General features: G+C 38.3%; 1 protein-coding gene and 1 pseudogene across 1 annotated transcript in view; both read right to left on the reverse strand.

Annotated features, from left to right (window-relative positions):
* Window positions 1-24,348, reverse strand: part of HTR2C (5-hydroxytryptamine receptor 2C) — a 295,563-nt gene that overhangs the window by 94,336 nt on the left and 176,879 nt on the right. The window lies entirely within an intron of this gene.
* Window positions 20,772-22,112, reverse strand: LOC144380480 (COUP transcription factor 2 pseudogene; annotated as a pseudogene).

Raw genomic sequence — 24,348 nt, forward strand, 5'->3', positions numbered from 1 at the left:
GGGCGACTGCCTTCAGCTCAGGTCGTGATCCTGGAGTCCCGGGATCGAGTTCTGCATCGGGCTCCCTGCTCAGTGGGGAGTCTGCTTCTCTCTCTCCCGCTCCCCCCTCTTGTGCTCTCTCTCTCTCTCTCAAATAAATAAATAAAATCTTTAAAAAATAATAAAATTATGATAATTCATTTGAATAAATATATATTACACACACGCACATATTCAATCTGGTCTCCTGACAAAGTTCTTCATACAGTTAGAACTTGTCAAAGTGGTTATAACTGTGCTCAGATGCTTGAATTCTATCATGGAGTCAATGTTCAACTTGGTAGGCACTAACTCATAAAATTAGACAAACCTGAATAAAGTATGCCTTGATAGTGGGGAGGCAAATATGTTACCTGAATTGTCAAAAGCAGTGCAGGGATCCTACTCATGACTGGAACTGAATTTACTACATCTGGATACAGCATCTATCTATAGTAAGATATGACCTTGCATTCCGTTCTATCCTTTGATTCCATGTAAATTAGTGCTTCCTTTTTCTTGGATGCATTGGTGATGAAAATTGGGGAGAATATGTATGATTCTGAGTGAAACCTCTACTATGACCGAGACAGGTATCTTCAAATGCTTATTGGTTAGTGTTGTATGCCTAGGCAACATAGAGAAGTCAGAGAAAAAATACACTAAAAGTAACACTTGAGGAAAAAAAAATTGTAAATGAGGCCTTGGTAGTTGTGTTAACGTCTGCTCTTCCACATTGCCTAGTAAAGACTGCAGAATACTCTCTATTACCTAATATGGGCTCTCTAAGTTCTTTCACTGCTGCCTTACCTTCCCCACTGCTTGCTAGATCGCCTCGAGTCCCTCTGTGACTAATATGAGCTGACACACGCACACTGCAGGGTCTATGGAGTCATATCTAACAATGAGATGTGAGTTACTTCAGTGGTGAGGGCTAAATGAACTGCTATAAAAACTTGCTCCTGGCAATGTCCACAATAGCCAAACTGTGGAAAGAGCCAAGATGTCCATCGACAGAGGAATGGATAAAGAAGATGTGGTATATATTTACAATGGAATATTATGCAGCCATCAAAAAGAATGAGATCTTGCCATTTGCAATGACATGGTTGGAACTGGAGGGTATTATGCTGAGCGAAATAAGTCAAAAAGAGAAAGACATGTATCATATGACCTCAATGATATGAGGAATTCTTAATCTCAGGAAACAAACTGAGGGTTGCTGGAGTGGAGGGTGGGGTGGGAGGGATGGGGTGACTGGGTGATAGACACTGGGGAGGGTATGTGCTCTGGTAAGCGCTGTGAATTGTGCAAGACTGTTGAATCTCAGATCTGTACCTATGAAACAAATAATGCAATATATGTTAAGAAAAAAAAAAAGAAGAAGATAGCAGGAGGGGAAGAATGAAGGGGGGGAAATCGGAGGGGTAGACAAACCATGAGAGACGATGGACTCTGAAAAACAAACTGAGGGTTCTAGAGGGGAGGGGGGTGGGAGGAGGGGTTAGCCTGGTGATGGGTATTAAAGAGGGCACGTTCTGCATGGAGCACTGGGTGTTATGCACAAACAATGAATCATGGAACACTACATCTAAAACTAATGATGTAATGTATGGGGATTAACATAACATAATAAAAAAAAGTATCTCAAAAAAAACCTTCAAATATCCCTTGAAAAAAGAAGACAGAATCTTTGTAATTAAAATAATTACTTTTATTTTTCAGGGGGGAGGAATTTTGAGTGACTACTGAACTTATGGCTCATGCCAACCACTTTTAACTCACAAGTGGTGACATAAATCATACTAACAAATGCCAAAGAGTTCATAATGTTTGCTTTATCTCATTGTTATTTTTAAATTGTATTTTATTTATGTTCAATTAACAGATAGTGTATTATTAGTTTCAGAGGTAGAGTTCAGTGATTCATCAGTTGCTCATTCCATCACGTGCCCTCCTTAATGCCCACCACCTGATCTCATTATTTTATAATTCTGAGTGGCATTCATTATTAGCAATCTGTGGCAGAGACCGCTTATCTGAAGAATACCATGTTGATGAAGAAATGAGCACATTAAAACCAAAGTTTTGTATCCTTAACATTCATTAACAGCAACTTTGAGCTTCAAGAAAATGCCATTTGAGCTTGATGTTGTCTCAGTGAGTTCCTGCCTGACCATTAATCCTTAGTCACCCTCTCTCACCTCACATGAGACTTATTGTATATTTGTCACTTAGTCTAAACTGCTCTGCATTGTTTTTTTTTTTTAATCTTTCTATAAATATCAAGGGTAGGGATTATGTCTTGTATTTCTGTGTCACTTGTGCCCGAACATTTGAAGGGGAGAAGAATATGGATAATAGGACGCTCATGCTCCTCCCTCTCTCTCACTCTGTGGTGTTTTTAATAGCAAGGTAATACTAAGAAACTGGTATGGTCAAAGTTTAAGTAAAATTTAAGCTGTATAGAGAACACTGTAATTTAGGATGGAGAGTTAATTTTAAATATAATTAATTCAGTGTTAAACGGTACTGAGGATTTGAGCAATGCTCTCCTTTTGTGAGGGAAATTATTATATTATATTTAATTATATATAATTAAATTATTAATTATATAGTTATTATATTCTCTTATTATATTCTATTATTATATTATATTGTCACTACATGCTATGGACTGTTTATGGAAATGACTATCAAAATACTTTATTCAGTAATTAACTGCTTAACTCACAGAAGATGTTTCTTAATGTTTTAGGAGTTTAGAAGTATAAGGTAGATTTGTACAGAATGAAACAGGTTTTTTTTCTTCAGTGCTAAGATAATACATTGTCTTTACTATGACCAACAACAGCGTTTTATAGTTTAGTGTTTTTATGTCATAACTAACACCATAACATATTTATCTTTGTGTGGAAAATATGATGGGTTTTTACTTAATTGTAACTGTAAAGAATATAAGCACCATTTGAAATTTCTTTTTGTGTAGGCAACCTACTGCTGGCCTGACACATCAGTCAAGACCCTTAAGTTATGTATCCTTCTGTTCACATTCCCATTTAAAAATTATTAAATGGAACTGAAGACTTTAGTCCTCAAAGGTCCATGTTGAAATACACACAAGCTAGGAAAAGTAAAGAATTAGATCATTTCTTGACATTAAAACCCCAAGCACTGTGAATTGGTAAGATTAATTAGTTCCTGGCAGAATCAGGGCCTTGGTTTTAAAGGAATGCAGTCTGGTTCGATGGTCAGACCCTGGATATAGACTCCACTTCCGGCTCTCATACTACTTACCTTTGTGTTATTAAAGTAATCAGTTAAACTCACGGAATCTTAGTTTCCAAGTCTGTAAAATGAGGAAGCTGAGGTATTTGAATTTTAAGGTCTCTTCTGGCTCTCACACCCTGGGTGTAAACTAGTCGTTGTCTTCCTAATTATCTGAGGAATATAGATATGTCCAAATCGCATTGTATGTTAAAAAAAAAAAAAAAAAGAAGATCACTGAAATTATATTAACAGGGCAAATGCTAACACGAATACCACGCCACTTGGTATAGGTGACAAGAACAGAGTTAATTTTACTGTTGTGTCCCAATGGGACATTGCTTGTCCCCTTTCCCGAATTGATGATGGTTCTGTCCCCATATCCCAGGAATGATCCTTTTCCATATATACTGTTCCCTGCTGCAACAACCAGGTGCTCTGTTCATGAGAACAAACTCACTTCAGTCTGCCTAGGAGTATTTAGCTTGATTAATACATATTGCCGACCTCTCAACTGAGAACATTTAGGGAACAATGTGCTCTTTTAAAGCCACTAACCCTATTTAATCCCAATAGCACAACAATTCATTTATTCTTTAATTCACTTAAGGGCGAGATGTAAAAATCCATGGGCACTTTTGTGCCCATGGATGTTTAATTTATACATGTAGGAGCTTAGGTTGGAAACTCAAAGTTCAGCGTTGCCCAATCCGGGAAACTGAACTCTTAATAATCAGGAAACTAATTAATTAACATATAACGTATGATTAGTTTCAGAGGTAGAGTTTAAATTTTAAAAAAGGCAAAAAAAAAATAAAATAATAAAATAAAATAATAGGAAACTCTATTAAAAATTATAAGAAAATTATATTAGATGGTCTTCACCAGAATTTACCTTAGGCCAACTACAGGTGAATTGGAGCTATGAGGGCCACAATGTGGCAAGAAAGAATGCGATAATGGAAAGAGAACAGGGTCAAGGGTGACACAGGATTTCTGGTTCCTGTGTTAACAATGATTCGTTTTACTATCATAAGCATATTACCCTTTCTGGTTTTCAATGTAATGGAAAGAAAAAAGGAATACTTGGTTGCAGGTGTTGTACTCAATTTATCACCATACCTGATACCTGAGAAGCGTGATACTACCTCTTTGTGTCACTGTGTCACTGTGTTACTATCTCTTTGCGCCACTGGTATAAAGGGCTGAAGCTCTGCAGTGGGTCAGAGCTGGGCTCTAACCTAAACTCTACCACTCCTGAACTAGGACAGTTTTTTAATCTCGCTGATCCTCATTTTCTTCACTTTAAAAAAGAGTTAATTAGGGGCACCTGGGTGGCTTAGTGGGTTAAGCGTCTGACTCTTGATTTTGGCTCAGGTCATGATCTCAGGGTCTTGAGATCAAACCCCATGTTGGGCTCCATGCTGGGTGTGGAGCCTGCTTAAGATTTTCTCTCTCCCTCTCCCTCTGCCCGTCTCCCACTCTCTATCTCTCTCTAAAAATAAAATGAAGCTAATTATACCCAACTTGCATTCAGTTATTGGTACAAATAATAATAATTAAACGAGATACCATATGCAAAAGTGCTTTTCAAATTTAAAGGTTTTTAATACGTAAGAGCATTAAGTAGTGTGCTTATGTTACAGAATTTCCAGTTTTTTATCTGTGATACTGTCACTGTCTTTAGAATTGCCAACCCTTGATTTCTCTACTTTTCTATTTTTATTATCCTTTTCTGATATTTAATTCATAGCCCCATCTTCTGAAACATTTAACAAAGAATGAAGAGACCCATAGAGGTAAGGGAAGAGTATGTGTATTTGGGTTTGGGGAAGAGATGAACAGCAAAGGCCTTCAGAATTCTTGGCCAGAGGTGAAATAATACTATTCTGTTTTTGATAAATCTGCAAGTAGTCCTTAGAGGCATCAAAATTCAAGATAGAAGGAGACCAAAAAATTACCAGATGGATTTAAAGTGATGACATATTGGTCTTACCAAAACGGCATAGTTTTTTAAATAACTTGCCTAACTGAAGTCTTATAAATTGCAACAAGTCATGCTCAGGAATAAGATAATAATGCAAGTAAGCTAAAGGAAGTCAACTCATTTTGGCTTTTGCATCAGTAATAGAGTCTTCCTTTCAGATGGGCTATTTCATCAGAACACTTTTCTGCCTGCAGATTTGCAAAGCCATAGAAGGGATTTATTTCTTCCATGGAAAAAGAAGATAGATACCAGAGCCAGATTCGGTGAAACTTACCTTATTCGTATGGATTGTTTTAGAGACAACTCACATTTTTCTTAGGGGTATTTCCAAGTACAACGGACATTCTCCCAAACAATTTAATGTGGACTGTTACTAGAGGAAAGACACATTTTGTTGGAACATTCATCTGAGTGAGCAGGTACAATTAACTAAAGACATAATCCTGAGACAAGGGGGGCATTCCATCTTCAGGTTACAGTACTTTTCATTCTTGTATACCATCATGGGGTGGTGAAAAGTGGGCACAGAAAGGAACAAGCCAAGCATATTTAGTCTTAGGAAGGTACAGAGGAGAGTATACGATTGTTTGTCTGGATAGGTGTCCTAAGTTGTTTATTTGTTCTAAGTTGTTTATTTGTTCTAAGTTATTTGTTTGAAGTTGTTTCATTTGTTCTAAGTTGTTTGAAGAAGATATATCTCTTTTACAAATCCAAGAAGTTTCCTGTGGTTTTTGTATAACTAACACTTAAGCTTTATGCAAACTGGAATTTTTATAGTGGTAAAAATTAGCAAATCGGACCTCTAGCGTTTATTGTATCTCCCAGGTGTTTATAGCTACTTATTATTAATCAAAATTCCCTTATTGTAAATAAATATATTGAGATCTTCCTTTGGAGGTATCCAAATTGATCTCTATAAGCTAGAAAGTATATTTCATCTTAAGAGGAAAACGGGAGAGAAACAACAACAGCATGATTTCTGAGGCATTGAAATCCTACAATTCCTGACCCCCAGCGTTCTTGACTGAGAAATGAGAGCTCTCTGTCAGCACAACAAACAGGAAGAAAGATCTCTCCAGTCTGGAGCATGGATTGTTGATTCCTGGTGACTTGGTCTGTTTGATATGGGGTGGAAATAGCCTCTTAAATTTCAAAGAGGTGTGGCTAAACTAGGCAATAAATTGAAGAAGGGCACATCTGTAGAATATAAACTGATAAGGTTCTGCTGCTTACAAGAGAGCCACAAATTAGTACAAACACGCAGGTGTTTATTATTGTTTGCCTCTATGATCATTTGCCTCTCACGTAAGCAACAAAGTACACATCTAGGACTAAGAGGCAGGCATTTTGGTTATGTAATTTCGGTGTTTGATACATTAGTGAGTCTGCCTTAAGCTTTTGCTCATTTCATGTTGTTTTCTCATTTAGGGAGAAAGGAGTAAAGCATAGATTGAAATTGCCACAAACAGAAACCAAATACTAAAATCTAACACCATCAAGTAATCTTGTACAGGCATCATTAACAAAGCACTGTGCGTGTACACACACACACACACACACACACACACACACAGATACCTCTTATTCCTTCTCACCATCTTACTTCACTTCACAGCACTTATTACCATCTAACTTTATAATTTACTCATTCGTTTCTTGTCTGTCTCCTCCCATGAATATAAGCTTCATGTCTGTTATTTTCACGGTTCCAGCCCCAGTGATGAGAAGAGTGACTGATGCAAAGTAGGTAGTTAGTATGTGTTGTTTGAACGAATGAATGGATGGATAGATAAATAAGCAAATGAAAAAAAGTCTAATGGGTGATGGGTATTGAGGAGGGCACTTGTGATGAGCACTGGGTGTTATATGTAAGTGATGAATCACTAAATTCTACCCCTGAAACCAGTAGTACACTATATGTTAACTAACTGGAATTTAAGTAAAAACTTTTTAAAAAGTCTAGAGGGTTGTTTACTGATTTGCCTGTGTTTATACATCATCAGTAGTACAGTCAGACCTAGAACCCAGACCTCCTGGCTTTTAACCCTGTACTCTTCTTACGCCATACTTTGTAGCTGATCGCTAGAAGAGAAAGGTAACTATGAAAATCCATAATAATTTCCTCCTATAGGAAGGTGGGAATGTGGAAATACAGGTTAATGCATGTAATGAAAAGATCATTCTTTGTGGCTAAAATTAAGAAGTCAGGAAACGACAGCTGTTGGCGGGGATGTGGAGAAAGGGGAACCCTCCTACGCTGTTGGTGGGAATGCAAGCTGGTGCAGCCACTCTGGAAAACAGCATGGAGGTTCCTCAAAAAGTTGAAAATAGAGCTACCATACGATCCAGCAATTGCACTACTGGGTATTTACCCCAAAGATACAAATGTAGGGATCTGAAGGGGTACGTGCACCCCGATGTTTATAGCAGCAATGTCCACAATAGCCAAACTATGGAAAGAGCCTAGATGTCCATCGACAGAGGAATGGATAAGAAGATGTGGTATATATATACAATGGAATATTATGCAGCCATCAAAAGGAATGACATCTTGCCATTTGCTACGACGTGGTTGGAACTGGAGGGTATTATGCTGAGCGAAATAAGTCAAAAAGAGAAAGACATGTATCATATGACCTCAATGATATGAGGAATTCTTAATCTCAGGAAACAAACTGAGGGTTGCTGGAGTGGAGGGTGGGGTGGGAGGGATGGGGTGACTGGGTGATAGACACTGGGGAGGGTATGTGCTCTGGTAAGCGCTGTGAATTGTGCAAGACTGTTGAATCTCAGATCTGTACCTATGAAACAAATAATGCAATATATGTTAAGAAAAAAAAAAAAGAAGAAGATAGCAGGAGGGGAAGAATGAAGGGGGGGAAATCGGAGGGGTAGACAAACCATGAGAGACGATGGACTCTGAAAAACAAACTGAGGGTTCTAGAGGGGAGGGGGGTGGGAGGAGGGGTTAGCCTGGTGATGGGTATTAAAGAGGGCACGTTCTGCATGGAGCACTGGGTGTTATGCACAAACAATGAATCATGGAACACTACATCTAAAACTAATGATGTAATGTATGGGGATTAACATAACAACAAAAAAATTTTAAAAAAGATCATTCTTTGAAGATTGAAGACTATAGACTTATATAGCAACTCTTTCTGTCAAAAGTTAATTGTCCTTTCCAAAATGACAAAATTAGATGTAATCAGACCTGTCCCTGAAAATCCAGAGCATTTGATCTGCATAGGTCTGATTGTCTCTGATGGCAGATGGAAGGAGCCCCAAGTCTCAATCACTGACCAACTGTGAGATGGGGCGTGGCAAGAGGAGCGGAAAAGAGGATGGTCTAGAGTCACCACTTAACACTGGAGTCCCTTGCCCTTTTTACCATCCAGCTCGTACAGAGTGGGCCTACCCCTGCTCCTAGGCACTCAAGATCTTGAAAAATGGAGCCACAGTAGGATAAATCCTAATGAACGATCAGGGAAGCAACTGAGAGCTGAAGAGAATCTATCCTGATTTCCAGAACAGCTTCCACCTCTAAAGGAGAGCCTGCAAGGGAAAGAAATCTTGAGACCACATACATGCAAAGATGATATTCAAAATAATTTGTAAACGGCACAGTCATTTAAATAAATACGTGCATCAGCATAGAAATGAAAATTTTAACTATATTCCTTTTTTTCCCCTGAATAAACTATTTTTTAGAAAAGATTTTATTTATTTATTTAATTGACAGAGAGCGAGAGAGAGACAGCGTGAGGGGGAACACAAGCGGAGGGGGGTGGGAGAGGGAGAAGCAGGCTTCCGGCTGAGCAGGGAGCCCGAAGCGGGGCTCGATCCCAGGACCCCGGGATCATGACCTGAGCCGAAGGCAGTCGCCTAACCAACTGAGCCACCCAGGCGCCCCACCTGTGAATAAACTATTAATGATAAAACTAACACATGATAGAATCTGTAGCTTGCCAGCCAACTTCTAGTAAAGTGTGCAGACATTGCTTGATATGATTTCTACACTCTTGCAGCTCTGTCACCCTATAGGGAGCCCGTCGAGGTCTACATATTCTTCCTCTTTTCATTATTTCAATGTCTAGTTTTTCAGAATGTTAATTCTCTCTGCTGGATATTTGAAGTAAGGTGGTAAACATAAAGTCTTTTGGGAAAAGACTTTTGAATAGTTACTTTATGTCTTTTTGTGGACCAGCCAGAGGTCACTGAACATGATGACTTATCACCAAAGTAAATTATGCCTATGTTCACAAATCAAATCAAAATAACGTCAAGTCAGAAAAATCGGGACATAAAATCCTACTTATGGTATAGTCATCTAAAACACATATACGCACAGACAATAAGAGAGGAACAAATATATTGCGGTACAAGTGATGGAGATTTATGGTGGCAAGGTAACATTTGACTCTTTCCTCTCGTTTCCACAAATTGTTGTCGTATGCCTATGTTAAATGTTCAGTAAAAGATGAGAAACAGAAGTTGAATGTCCTAAGGACATTGATGAATGAAGGGACAGTGACAAGCCAGGGGTGCATTGCTTAGAAGGTTAGATAAGTTAAATATCAATATCTTCCTAAAAGCCTCACTGTTAAATAATAATTTTTAAAAAAAGATTGTGCAAATTCTCACTTTCCCTCTGCACTGGCTTCGATGAATACATTTCTGTGTGACACTTTAGTCAAGAAGATCATAGGCAGAATGACTTAGAAAATCGTGCTGCTGTTGTCATATGCCTGGATAACGATGGGTGGACCTTAGTAACTATCTAAAAGAAAGATCATGATATAGAACAGCGAGTCTTGAATTTTGAGGTACATCATAATCACCTGAAGAGCTTGTAAAATGCAGATTCGAATACCAGGTAATTCTGAGGCAGACAGTCACATTCCAAGAATTGTGGCTACAGTGAATGAGAATGACCATCCAAAAGCCACGGGCCCAGTTTAGGTATGAAAAATATGAACTGGTAAACTCCAGTCTCCAAAATCTCTTAGCCACTTTGTAAGTATTTGTTCGAACGCACTATCCATGTTTGTCTGCTTGTGCGTCTACTGTCTGGGATTCTCTACAAGATTATAAGCTCCTTAAAGGTAAGGACAATGTTAGTTTTGTTTACCACTGTAAATCCAATTCCCAGTATAGATACTCAGTAACTATTTGAATGAATGAATGAATGAATTTACCACCTATCTCAAAGTGACAAATACTGGAGAGACTCTGGCTCAAGTTTTCCCACTTTTCTTTTTATTATTTAGACATGAAATTGTTATAAACTTTGGGGTGGGAGAGAAATTTTTCAATGTTTCCTGAGAAGAGAGGAAGAATTCGTTTGTTTCTTCTACCCCATACTCTCCCTCCCTGAGATGAAGTCAGTGGATTAGCTCTTCTTAAAGTGATTCTACTTTGACTTTCTGTGGATTACAGAAGGGGCTGAGAACATTTTTGTGGACCATGTTAATTCTTGTGTGTTCATGTGCATATGTTTTGTGTAAGTATGCATTCCCACACTTAGGCATATATCCATCTATAAGTATTCATGAGCATGTTCAGATTAATGTAATAGGACATTGATGAATGTGTTTGGCCACTTAATTTTTCTGCCAACCGTACGATCACATCTGTAATGTGATTGAATTATTATTATATAATATGCAATCCCATTTAGGGGTTTGGTTGATGTGCTCATTGTGCTTTTTATTGTCATGACCAGAAAAGCCACATCTATTCAGAATTCAAAATGTTCTCAACAATTTCCTTTTACTGCTACTGCTAGAAAATGATATTTGACATTTGGTTTGCTTATTTTAAAATTTCCAAACATTTCAGTGATGAACTGAATAGTCTTGATCAAAAGTATTTATATTATATCGTTTCCATAGCAAAACTTGTGATTGAGAAGAAATGTCCAAAATACTCTTTTTTTGTGATTAGAGCTTCATGCAGTTCATTTAAATGCACAAAAAATAAGGGGCAGAGTCTATTTAATATATTGGTGGGAAGGTAAGCAGTGCTATATTCTAAACGGGAGAAAGAAAAGGGGCTAATCATTTTCTACTCTGTATCTCTAATATACTTGTATATTTTTTGAGTGCTTATTTTCCAATTTAACTTACAAAAGGAATTTTTATAAGTGAAATATCTGTCATTTATCATCTATCTATCATCTATCTATCTCATCTATCCATATATCTTACATCCTATTACAATAAGTTCTCATAAAATAGAAAATTTGTTTTTCCATAATGAACAGGATCAACTCAAATGTTGCCAAACCTAAGTGGTTCATTGGCTGGGGTTTGGAAAATTTTTCTTTTTGTAAAGAATTTCAATGTAATGGTACTTTTGGACTTTATTTCCTTTACACATTTAATTTGATACTTAATGGAGATCCATATCACTAAACATATCCATGTGGTAGGAAAGCAATTGAGTTTCAAACTCATTATTAAGACAATAGAATGGGTAGGAGAATAAAGCTTTGGAAGGACATAGAACTAAATATTCACATTTAGAACTTTTCTGAAATTTCTTGACTACCCTACGGTCTTTGATTATCCTGAAAAAGGATAGTGGGATCTTTGTTCCTAGATATCTTGAAGAATGGGACACACTAACTACATGTACTGTATAGGTTATATAGATATTTTTTAGGTCCTAACATAACTAAAGAACAAAAACAATGCAGTAATGTCCCTCACAGACCGCTCAGTCACTTATTGTCTATTAAGAATAAACAAAGCAATTTGTTTTATGCAAAATATTTTATTTTATTTTATTTTTTTAAAGATTTTATTTATTTATTTGAGAGAGAGAGAATGAGAGACAGAGAGCATGAGAGGGAGGAGGGTCAGAGGGAGAAGCAGACTCCCTGCCGAGCAGGGAGCCCGATGCGGGACTCGATCCCGGGACTCCAGGATCATGACCTGAGCTGAAGGCAGTTGCTTAACCAACTGAGCCACCCAGGCGCCCCTATGCAAAATATTTTAGTCAAAATATAAGTACTTGGAGGCACAGACACAACTCAGCATTGTTCAAAAGACACTTTAAAGGCCTGTAGATAACTGTAAAAACTTGATAGAAAACAAAATCCTTAGAATACTAAACATACTATTTTATGAGAGTAGTAGGCAATACTTATATGCTGGTTACTATGTGCCAGGCACTATTCTAGGTGCCTTATTTATTATATTGGTTAGTCTTTAAATCATGTGAGGTATGTGCTATTATCAACCAAATAAAGGTGAGGAATCTGGAGTATACGTGAGCCGTTTCCTCACCCTCCAAACTCGTACCTGAACACAAGAGAAGAGGTTCTTCCTTTCTCTCTTATCAATATTGTCCTTGGCTGGGGGTGTGTTAGCAGTATTTCCCACTTTGGTGGCCTCCATGTTCTGTAATTTCTCAACTCAAAGCTCACTTTTTAAATTCTGAGAGGTTCCTTGGCATTTTTTTTTATCTTATCACTTAAGGTAACTTCTAATTAAGATCACTGGTAAATTATAATTACTGATAATTATTTCCTCGCTGAGAGGCCTGTAACAGGTTAGCCTCCTTTTAGGAATCAACTGAAAAAGAATTAATGACATTTTTAAAGGCTTTAATTTCCAACGAGAAGCTGCATTGCTAGGAGGATCTGAGTCAACATTGTGTAGTGTGTATACCTCCAGTTAATGAGAAACGGTGGGATATTTGGTCCTCGTAAGTGTAAAATATGATGAAGCATGAATCTTAAATCTCTTGTACAGTAACAAAATAACAACTACACTAAAACATTTGGAATTCTGTGGCACAATTAGGATCTTAAGTAGTTCTCATTTTAATTACCACAAAAGGGCAATTAAGCTGTTTCAAAATCTTTCCTACAAAACTTTCGCTGGGCCAAAAGTCTGAAGCAAATAATTTTCTTCTTGAGAACATGTCACTAAGGCGGATGTCTCAGTTTTCTCAAGAACTGTAATTTTTCTAATGGTTCTTCTAAGAATAGACCATGGCAAGTGTACTTTGAGAAGACTGACATTAATAAAGTCATTTCCTCCCCAGACATAAGTTAAAGTGGCAAAATGAAAACTTGAATTTGAAATATAATAGCAACTTCCCCCAAAATGTCCCTGACTTTGTCCTATCTGTACCTCATTTCATCTCAATTAAGAAGTATTTATGTTGATAAAGCATAAGATGTCATTAGAGTCTGAAAATTATATGATTAATAAAGATTTAAGATTAGTCTGAGGGTGGGGGCAAGGGAATGGAGGGGCAGGGACAGGGAATTACTTAGTTTTCTCCTAGTTTTATTAATATTCTCATCCTCCAAACTTTTATGTAAACACAAAATATATAGAAAAATCAATTTCTTCCTTATTCTAGGGGATATTTTGGGTATTTAAAATTAAGCTTTGAGAGGCAGTTTAAGATGGTGCTATAGGAAGATCCTGAATCCACCTCCTCCCACGGATATAACAAATCTACAGCTACATATGGAAAAATTCCCTCTGAAAAAGATCTGAGAACTACCTGAACGAGCTGCTCCACAACAGAGGATAAATAGGCCACATCAAAATGGGTAAGAGAGGCAGAGATGCAGTATCACCAAAGACCCCACCAGGGTGCTGCAACCCATAGTTGGGAGGGATCTCACAAATATGGAAAATCTTCCTGAGGACTTAGGGGTGTGCCCCACATCAGGCACCCCGACCCTTGAGACCTACACCAGAGAGATGAGCTCCAAAAATGTCTGGTTTTAAAAGCCATGGGGCTGGGGTGCTTGGGTGGCTCAGTCAGTTAAGCATCCGCCTTCAGCTCAGGTCATGATCTCAGGGTCCTGGGATAGAGCTCCGCGTTGGGTTTCCTGCTCAGCAGGGAGTCTGTTTCTCCCTCTGCTCCTCCCCTCACTCGTGCTCTCTCTCTCTCTCTCTCTCACATATATAAAATCTTAAAAAAAAAAAAAAAAAGCCATGGGCCTGTAGGAAACAGAGACTCCACCCTTAGAGGACTTGTATGCAGACTCATTCACCTGGGACCCAGTGCAGAAGCAGCAGTCTGAAAAGCAATTAGACCATATGTAAAGAAAATTCACCTGCTAGTCTTGAAGTGTCTGCTGGAAGGGCAAGAGCCTACTGGAACTCTCTCCAAGAATAGAGATGTTAGCAGAGGCCATTTTTTTTCAGTCTCCCTCTAACTTGCTAGCCCTGGTGGTATTCCCTATGACCCTGCCTAAGCCAGCCAGCAAGAGCACCACCCCCATGCAGCACTCCACAGCCTCCCCTCAAAAAAATAAAAACTGGCCAGGGGGAGTGCCCCACCCCTGTGCACAACTCCGCTGCAGCCCTTCCAAGACTGTCTGGTGTGTACAGCCCACATAGGGGATGCCCCTTGAGTGCCTGACTCCAATGGCTAAGGTGAGCTGCATTTTTGGGCCCTATAGTTCTGGAACAATTGGAAAGACAGTTCTTTGCAAGCTACCACCCCAAAGGCACTGCACAGACAGCAGACTGAAACATACCCCCAGTCTTCCCATGATAAAGGCCTATCTACTTGATCTGGAGCTCCAGTCTGAGGGGCAACCTCCAGGTTTCCCACACATCTAAAGGCTACAGAAGTGCTCTTAGGGAATGTAGGCTGGGGGATACCATCTTTGAGTTCTCACTTGGCCTCATTACAGCTCACTGATACCTCCCAGAAAGGAGCTCATATACTAATCTGGAGCCTCCAATTTTGCACCTGTCATTAAGTAGACATCTCCTTATACATATTTGCATACCTTAAAAGCTGCTGTCTGGGGGTCTAGTTTCTAACAGCCTGAAACTAGGTGCTAATTGAGATCCCCCCCCTTTGGAACACTCACAGGACTTGGCACACCCTCAACAACTGGGAACTACCAAGAGAAAATCAAGTTGCTTAGATGATTATAAAGGTTTAAGAGACAGCCAAGAGCTAGGGCAATGTTAAACGATAAAGTTCATCTCCTACACAGGGCCACTCTTGCAAGACTGGGAAAGACACAGCCATTTTGCCTAATATATAGAAATAAGCAGAGACTCGGCCAAATTAAGAAACAGGAGAATATATTCCAAACAAAAGAACAAGATAGCCCCCCCCAAAAAAAAAACCTTAAAGAAACAAAGGTAAGTAATTCACATGATAAAAAGTTCAAGGTAACAGTCATAAAGATGCTCACCAAACTCTGGAGAAGACTGGATAAACATTGAGAGAATTTCACCAAAGAGAGAACACAAGAAAGTACCAAACAGAAGTCACAGAGCTGAAAAATACAATAAATGAAATGAAAAATACAGTAGAGAGGTTCAACAACAGATAGAGGAAGCAGAAGGTAAAATTAGCACACTAAAAGATAGGACAGTGGAACTCACCAAAAAAGAGCAGCAAAAAGAAAAAGAATTTTAAAAAGTAAAGATAGCTTAAGGGATCTATTTTTAACATCAAGCAGAATAACATTCACATTATAATGGTCCCAGAAGGAGAAGAGAGAGAGAGAAAAGGGGGCAGAAAACGTATCTGAAGAAATAATAGCTGGAAACTTCCCTAACCTGGGAAAAGAAACAGACATCTGGGTTCAGGAAGCTCAGAGAGTTCCAAACAAGAGGAATACAAAGAGACCCACACCAAGACACATTATAATTAAAATGTCAAAAGTTAAAGGCTAAAGAGCGAATCTTAAAAGTCACAAGAGAAAACAATCTGTTAGTACAAGGCCACTTCCATAAAACTGTCAGCAGGTTTCTCAGCAAGAAGTTGGCAGACCAGAAGGGAGTGACATGATATGTTCAAAGCACTGAAAGGAAAAAACCTACAACCAGGAATACTCTAACTGGTAAGGTTATTATTATTATGAAAGATAAAGAGCTTTCCAGACAAACAGAAGCTGAAGGAATTCATCAACATTAAGCCGGCCTTATAAGAAATGTTCAAAGTGTTCCTTCAAGCTGAAAAACAAGGGCACTTATTAGGAACAAGAAAAAATATGAAAGTGTAAATCTCCCCTCAAAAGGTAAATATACAGGAAGGATAGTGAATTAATCACTAATAAAGCTAGTACATAGGATAAAAGGCAAAAGTAATAAAAATAACTGTAACTGTAAGAATTAGTTAAGGGATACACATAAAGATGTAGAATGTGACTTTAAAAACATAAAACATGTGGGGATAGGAAAAATGTAGAGTTCTAGGATGCATTCAACCTTAGCCTGATATCAACTAAAATAGATTGTTAAATATCTAGACTGCTATATATGAGCCTTATGGTAACCACAAAGCAAAAATCCATAGCAGATACACAAAAGATAATGAGAAAGGAATCTAAGCGTAACACTATAGAAAGTCATCAAACCACAAGAAAAGAGAGCAAGAGAAGAAGAAAGGAACAGAGAGGAACCACAAAACAGCCAGAAAACAATGAACAGAATTACCCTAAGTATATGCCTATCAATAATTACTTTAAATTTCAATAGATTAAGTTCTCCAATCAAAAGACATAGTGTACGAATAGATAAAAAAAACACAAAACACAAGACCCATCTATATGCTGTCTTTTATAAAGACTCACTTCGGATATAAGGACACACACAGACTGAAAGTGAAGGGATGGAAAAAGAGGTGTCATACCAATAGAACCCAACAGAAATTAGGGGTACCTATACTGATATCAGACAAAATAGGTTTTTAAAAAAAAAGACATAACAAAAGACACTACATACTGATAAAGGGGTCAATCCACCAAGAAGTTATAATATTTTAAAATATTTATGCACCGAACATAGAAGGACCTAAATACATAGAGCAAATACTAATAGACATAAAGGGAGAGAAATTGACAGTAATACAATAATAGTAGGGGACTTTAATACCCCACTTACATCAATGAATAGATCATCCAGACAGAAAATTAATATGAAAACATAAACCTTAAATTACATATTAGACCAGATAAATATATATATACAGAATATTCCACTGAAAAGTAGCAGAATACACATTCTTCTCAAGTGCACATGGAGCATTCTTCAAGATAGATCACGTTAGGCCACAAAACAAGTCTCAATAAATTTAAGAAGACTAAAATCATATCAAGCGTCTTTTCCAACCACAATGGTATAAAACTAGAAATCAATTATAAGAAGAAAACTGGAAAAACCACAAATACAACATGGATGAATCTAGAGGGCATTATAACTGAAGTAAGCCAAAGTTAGAAAGGCAAGTACCCTATGGTATCATAGATAAAGAAGATGTGACACACACACACACACACACACACACACACACACAGGAATACTACTCAGCCATAAAAAAGAATTAAAATGTTCCATTTGCCACAACATGGATGAGCCTAGATTACGCTAAGTGAAATACATCAGACAGAGAAAGACAAATACCATATGATTTCACTTATATGTGGAATCTAAAAAACAAAATAAGTGAACAAACAAAATAAAATACTGTGATTCCATTTATATGAAGTTCAAGAACAGGTATTTAGCTATTGTGAGAGAAGTCAAAATAGTGATTATCTCTTGGGGCATGGTGTTGCTTACTGATTGGGTTACAATTGTGTGTGTATATATGTGTGTTTAAAAAATTACTGATTTAAAAAAACCTACTGATCTATACAATTAAGATTTTTGCACTTCACTCTATGAATATTATACCTCAAAGCAAAATAGTAATCACCTAGAAATACAAACAATCTAGTGGAATATAGATTTTATTTATTTATTTATTTATTTATTTATTTATTTATTCAAGAGAGTGAGCACAGGAGAAGGGTGAGGGCCAGAAGGAGAAGGAGAGAGGGAATTTCAAGCACATTCTGCCCTGAGCGTGGAGCCAATATGGGGTTTGATCTCATGACCTTGAGATCACGACCCTAGATGAAATCAAGAGTTGGATGCTTAACCAACTGAGCCACCCAGGCACTCCTAGTGGAATATAATAAGAAGATACAGAAAGGAAGAATACACACTTATATACAGATTTTAAAGAACTTTATTTTTGGAATAATTTCAGATATACAGAAAAGTTGCAAAAATAATAGAGTTATCGTATCTTCCCATCCAGTTTTTCACATTGTTCATATCTTATATTACCATAATACATTTGTAAAAACAAATAAACAAATATTTTCACATTGAAACAAACAAATGGAGAAAAAATGAACTCAAAATGGATTAAAAACTTGAATGTAAGACCAGAAACCATAAAACTCCTAGAAGAAAACGTAGGTGGTAAGTTCCTGGACATTGGTCTAAGGGACATCATTTTGGATATGACTATAGAAGCAATGGTAACAAAAGCAAAAATAAACAAATGAGACTCCATTAAACTAAAAAGCTTCTGCACAGCATAAGAAACCATCAACAAAATAAAAAAGCAACCTACTGAATGGGAAAAGATATTTCCAAATCATATATCCATTAAGGGGCTAATTTCCAAAATATTTAAAGGACTCCCATAACCCAACAACAACAACAAAACCCCAAGAAATCTGTTTTAAAAATAAGCAGAGGATCTGAAAAGACATTTTTTCCACAGGAGCATCCAGATAGCCAACAGATGCTCAACATCACTCATCATCAGGGAAATATGAATATGCCTCAAAACAGCAGTGAGATATCACCTCCCTAATTATCAAAATAGCTATTATCAAAAAGACAAAAAATAACAAGTGTTGTGAGGATGTGGGGTCGTTATGTTGTACACACAAAACTAACATCATGCCGTATTTCAATTATACTTCAATTTAAACAATTGAGCTTTGATATGTTTGTTTCTGCATGGAAAGAAAACTCGCTTTGAGAAATTAGAAAAAGGTACACCTTTTAGACCAAAATTACATGGTCATTTTATAACTTTCTTTTTCCAGATTATTTAACTTAATTCAATCTCTTATACTTAAGACGATTTCTCTCAAGCATCTGTAAACTTTTGAGTCTTTTTTTTTCCCCATACCAACAGGTAGATATTTCTGACCTGTGAAATCATAAAGAGATTTTTGTGACCAAATTGTTCATGACTTGCTTGTCATGCTCCCCTATCATCTACCTTCTTAAAATCCTAAAATACAATCCTGAGAGAAATTTCTCTGCATATAAAAATCGATGCACTGTGTCTACTTATTTGTTTCCATGAAACTTTGGAAGGCTCTTTCAAAATTGGTGGGTTTGTGTGGTATGGAATCCCCTGGGGGACCAGGCCTAGGGTAGATGGTTTACTCTCATTTGGGGTATAGGGTGGCTCAGAAAAAGATTAGTTTTTAAGACATTAAATAAATAATACTTTAATTTCTGAGTACTTTCAATTTTCTTGGAATATAACACTTGACCAAATGGTTCGGCTATTATAACTTTTACAGTATACTGAAATATTGCACTTAAGAAAAAAAAAACTAATTTAAAAACAAACAAACTGTAAACTCTAAGATACTGAATCAATCATGTTACCTCTAAGTGCAGACAGTGTTACTTTGTCATGCCGATTTCAATCACATTTTTTTTTAAAGGAAATAATGCCAACAATTATAATTAAAAGGATTTCCAAATATATAAATATAGGATTTTCATAACAATTCAAGAACTAAGTGGGACTCAATTCAAATGACAAAAGTTCACTTTTTATTCAAAACGACAGCATGTGTCTTAGACACATTCCTTGCTGCCAATAAATCCCACAGTTCATTCTCTAAACTATTTTTAAAAATCTAGGTTAGTCAGGGTGTCTTTTGAGGGGAGAGGCAGGGTAAGGGAACCTAAGTGTTGTATGTGGTTCCTTCAGTTCTCAAATTAGAGTGCTCAATTTCACGTAAAATTTTTGGATACCACTTATAAGTGTGTTTCCATCATCTTTGAGTTGCCTTTTAAAGTTTGATGTCTTCCTAAGATATTTTCATGGACTCAGTTTTAATTCTTGCAGAACATATATTTTAAGGATACACAGCATTTAAGATACCAAGATTATACCAAAAGTTATTATAGAACCACAGAATAAACTGGTTTGGAACTAGAACAGTACAGAAAAGAACAGCTAGAGATACATAGACAAAGGACAATTAATAATTTGGAAAAAAAAAACTTACTTTCTCTATTCTGCTAGTTTTCTTCCAATCTCCTTAAATGCACTTTTAGCAATATTTTTCAAAAATTTACCAAAAAAAAAAAAAGAGAGAGAGAAAGGCTAATTTCCTTTTTATACAAAAATAAGTAGCAGGCTGTTCTGACCCACACAGGAGTTTTTTTGGGTTTTTGTTTTTTGTTTTTTTGTTTTTTGTTTTTTTTGGTATACTGTAAACAGTCTTTTTTTTTTTTTTAAACTCACAGTCCATTAAATTCTTTCCCTCTCTTCTTTTAGCAAACTTGTAACATCTATCCTTTAACAGAAGGAATTTTAAGCAAACAAGCCAGTCTTTTGCCTTTTCTCTCTCTCTGTTTCAATGCCCCTTCTTATTTTGATTTATTTTTTGAATTGCCATACACAGCTAGTTACCACTGTTACCGGACAGTAACATAGCCCGGATGAGGATTTTGATGGAGGTTTTACCTACCAAATGGACGAAAAATAATTGCTCTATCACTGAGGAGGAGACTGTGCGGAGGGAAGGGAGGCGAAGCAAAAGCTTTCCAAATCGCGTTGGTTGGTTGGAGTACTGGCTCCTAACGTATTGTTCCAAAGCACACTGGGACTTTTCCTGGAAGCTTTCCACATTGGCTACATCCGAGAGGCCAGGGGCATCTGAAGTGAACAGGACTATGGCTTTGAGGCAGCTGTACTCGGCGGGGTCGACGTGCAGAGCTTTGAACTTTTCCATTTGCTCTCGGAAAATCTTTACGTGGTCCATAAAGATGGCCCCCTGGTTGGAGGATGCCGGCGAGGTGCGTAAGCTGGTGGTGGCCAGGTACGGGATGATATGGAGGGGCATGGAGCACTGTGCCCAGTTCAGCATGAACAGGTCACACCAGGTGAGGCGAAGCAAGGCCACTTGGTCATTGGTGGACAGGTCAGGGAACAAGGGCATCTTCCGGGCCCATTCAACGGCGCCGAAGAGCACCCGGGCAGCCTGTTCGCAAATGTTCTCAAGGGTCAAGACATCGTTGGGCTGCACGCACTCACTGCCGGACCCGAACAGGGTATAGGGCTCGGCACCGAGCAGCAGAGAAATATATCCAGACAGGTTAGAGCGGGAGTTGACGGATTCCCCGTTGGTCATCACTAACTGCTCATAGGCTGGCTGGGCGAGCGGTCTCCCGTTCTTCTGCACTACTTCTCTTTTCATACCCACGTCGATGCACTTTTTGAAGCGGCAGTACTGGCACCGGTTGCGGTGGTGCTGGTCAATGCGACAGTCTTGCTTGGCATGACATGTGAAGTTCAGGCTCTTCCCCAAACTGCGCTTGAAGAAGCTCTTGCAGCCCTCGCATGTGAACTGGCCGTAGTGCTTGCCGGTGGACTTGTCCCCACATACCAGGCAATCGATGTGCTGTTGCTGCTGCTTCTGCTTCTCACCGCTGGAGCCCCCGAGGCTGCTCTGGCCGACAGCCGCCATTTTCGCCAATGCGCTGGCTGGGCCCCCTTGGCTGGGCGTCTGTGGCGGGTGCTGGGCACTGGGCTGCGGGCCTGGCTCGGGCAGTACCTGCGAGACCTGGCTGCCCTGCAAGCTGGGCATCTCATCCTGGGGGTCGCTCCCGGTGTTGACTACCGTTTCCATATCTGTGGGGGCCGCGTCGGTATTTCCTGCTCCCCTGGCTGCGGATGATGGCGGCTCCTGATCTCTGGCTCCGGCGCACTGCCTTTCGTGTGTGACTGTGCGACAGGATGTAGGAGGCGCCCCCGGGTGGCTCGGGGGCTGGTTGGTTGAGGTTGGTTAGTTTTTCCTTTTTTGTTTCTTTTTTGCAAAGTTTTATCAATTGTTTGTCTGGACCAGTGTATTTGTTTTATTTGTTTCCGTCGGCTCGGCATTGTTGATTTGGGGGCTTCCCACCAGGAGGGGAGGGGTGGGTGCCGGGGGTGAGGGAGTGGGAGCCGAATATGGAGAGAGAGGGAGGGTAGGGAGAACTGCAAGTGGATCGTCTGGCTTCAAGACAGAAATAGGAAACAAAAAAAAATTTTTTTTTCCTCCAAATATCTCACTTGCTTTCACTCTCTCCCTCCCTCTCTGGTTCACTCTTCCAGAAAAAGATTCTTACGGGTTTTTTAATTTGGGAAGACTGTTGCCCAGAAGTGGGTGACTAGTACAAATGCATGCCAAAGATTATATTTTTTGGCCGATGTCGACAGTTGTAATTGCTTTCATCATTTCCATTCCCTGTGGCTAATCAGACTGTTTTGTTGTTGTTGTTGTTTTTGTTTTGTTTTGTTTTTTTGATTTTTTTTTTTTTTTTTGCCACAGTCACTTAAGAAAATGAAAACCGGAATAAAAAAGCAACCAAGGCTCTTTAGCAATGAAGGCTTTTAAAGGAAAAGAGCAGAGGAAACTTTTTTCGCCAATAGAAGACAGTATAGAAAGTCATTTTGAGTGAGAAAGCTAGGGAGAAATAGGCTGCTACACTGCAAGGTGATTTCAGACCAACTAGGTTCAGAACTTCATGTAGTTTTACCTAGTGTCATCCATTTCCTACAGAACAAATTTATGAGAAGGGTTTGATGGCTTGGAGGCAAATCTCACCTCTGTCACTTAAAAATGTGTGATTTTGGGTATCTTTCTGGTGCCTCAGCTTTCTTATCTGTATGATATTGGATTGTATTACTAGAGGCAGCAATTTCAGGATCCATTTTACTGCTTCTTGTATAATTTAATTGCTTCCAGTTTGGGGTAATTATAAGCATTACTGCTACAAATAATTCTTTTACACATATGTTGATGCTTAGTTGTAAGCCATTCTCTAGGATGTATACTCAACAATGGAAGTTCTGGATTATAGGGCATACACTTTTCTAATATTGCTATATAATGCTGTATTATTTTTCTTTTTCTTTTTTTTTTTTTTTTTAAAGATTTATTTATTTATTTATTTATTTGAGAGAGAGAGAATGAGAGAGCAAGCACATGAGAGGAGGGAGGGTCAGAGGGAGAAGCAGACTCCCTGCCGAGCAGGGAGCCCGATGCGGGACTCGATCCAGGGACTCCAGGATCATGACCTGAGCCGAAGGCAGTCGCTTAACCAACTGAGCCACCCAGGCGCCCTATAATGCTGTATTATTTTTCAATAGTTGTATCAATTTACATTCATTCCCACCACAGTGTATGAGTTCCTATTGTTCCACATGTTTGCAACACAAGTATAATCACACGTTAATTTCTGCTGATCTAGTGACTATTTATTGGTATTTAATTGCGGTTTTAATTTCCCTGATTACTTATAAGTTTGAGTACCGCATATGTAAAGGTACTCAAACTCATTTGGATTTCTTTTGTGAAGTACCTCTTCAATTTTATCTTTTTGTCAGTTGCATTGTGTGCTGTTTTTTTTTTTTTTTTTTAATTGATGCATTGGGCACTATATTCCAAGACTATTCTCAACTAAATTTATAGCTTGAACTTTTTTGACCACTGCAAATCACTGTGTGTTCTGGCTTGTGGTTAAAAATGATAAAAAAGAGTTTCCTTCTCCAAGGCAACTCCAAGGTGCTTTTCCTTACAAACCATATGGATGAGAGTGTGGTTCAGGTTTACCCTCCCATCAGGGTATAGTTCTGTAGGGTGCCAACTTAAAATGAGGATGATTGGTTTGTGTTCCTGTCTGCATACTTTCAAACTCCCTTGTTTAGCCAATATCTATTGGGCAAAAGTTGCTTCAATCCTGACCCTATACCTGGGTTCCAACCTTGACTAAAATTTTGCCTTCATAATTCCTTACTATCTTGTTAGTTCTTTGATATGTACACACACACACACACACACACACACACACACACACACGTATACACGTATATCTAATATGCTCGTTTGGTAGTGTTGTTCCAAAAAGCCTCGTCTGCCATATTTCAGAAAACAGAACTCATTGCTGAGTCAACCTATAAAATCCTGTCCTGTACCTCATGCCTCCAATTCTCTTACA

This window comes from Halichoerus grypus, chromosome X, assembly GCF_964656455.1.
Source record: "Halichoerus grypus chromosome X, mHalGry1.hap1.1, whole genome shotgun sequence".
Taxonomy (NCBI): Eukaryota; Metazoa; Chordata; class Mammalia; order Carnivora; family Phocidae; genus Halichoerus; species Halichoerus grypus.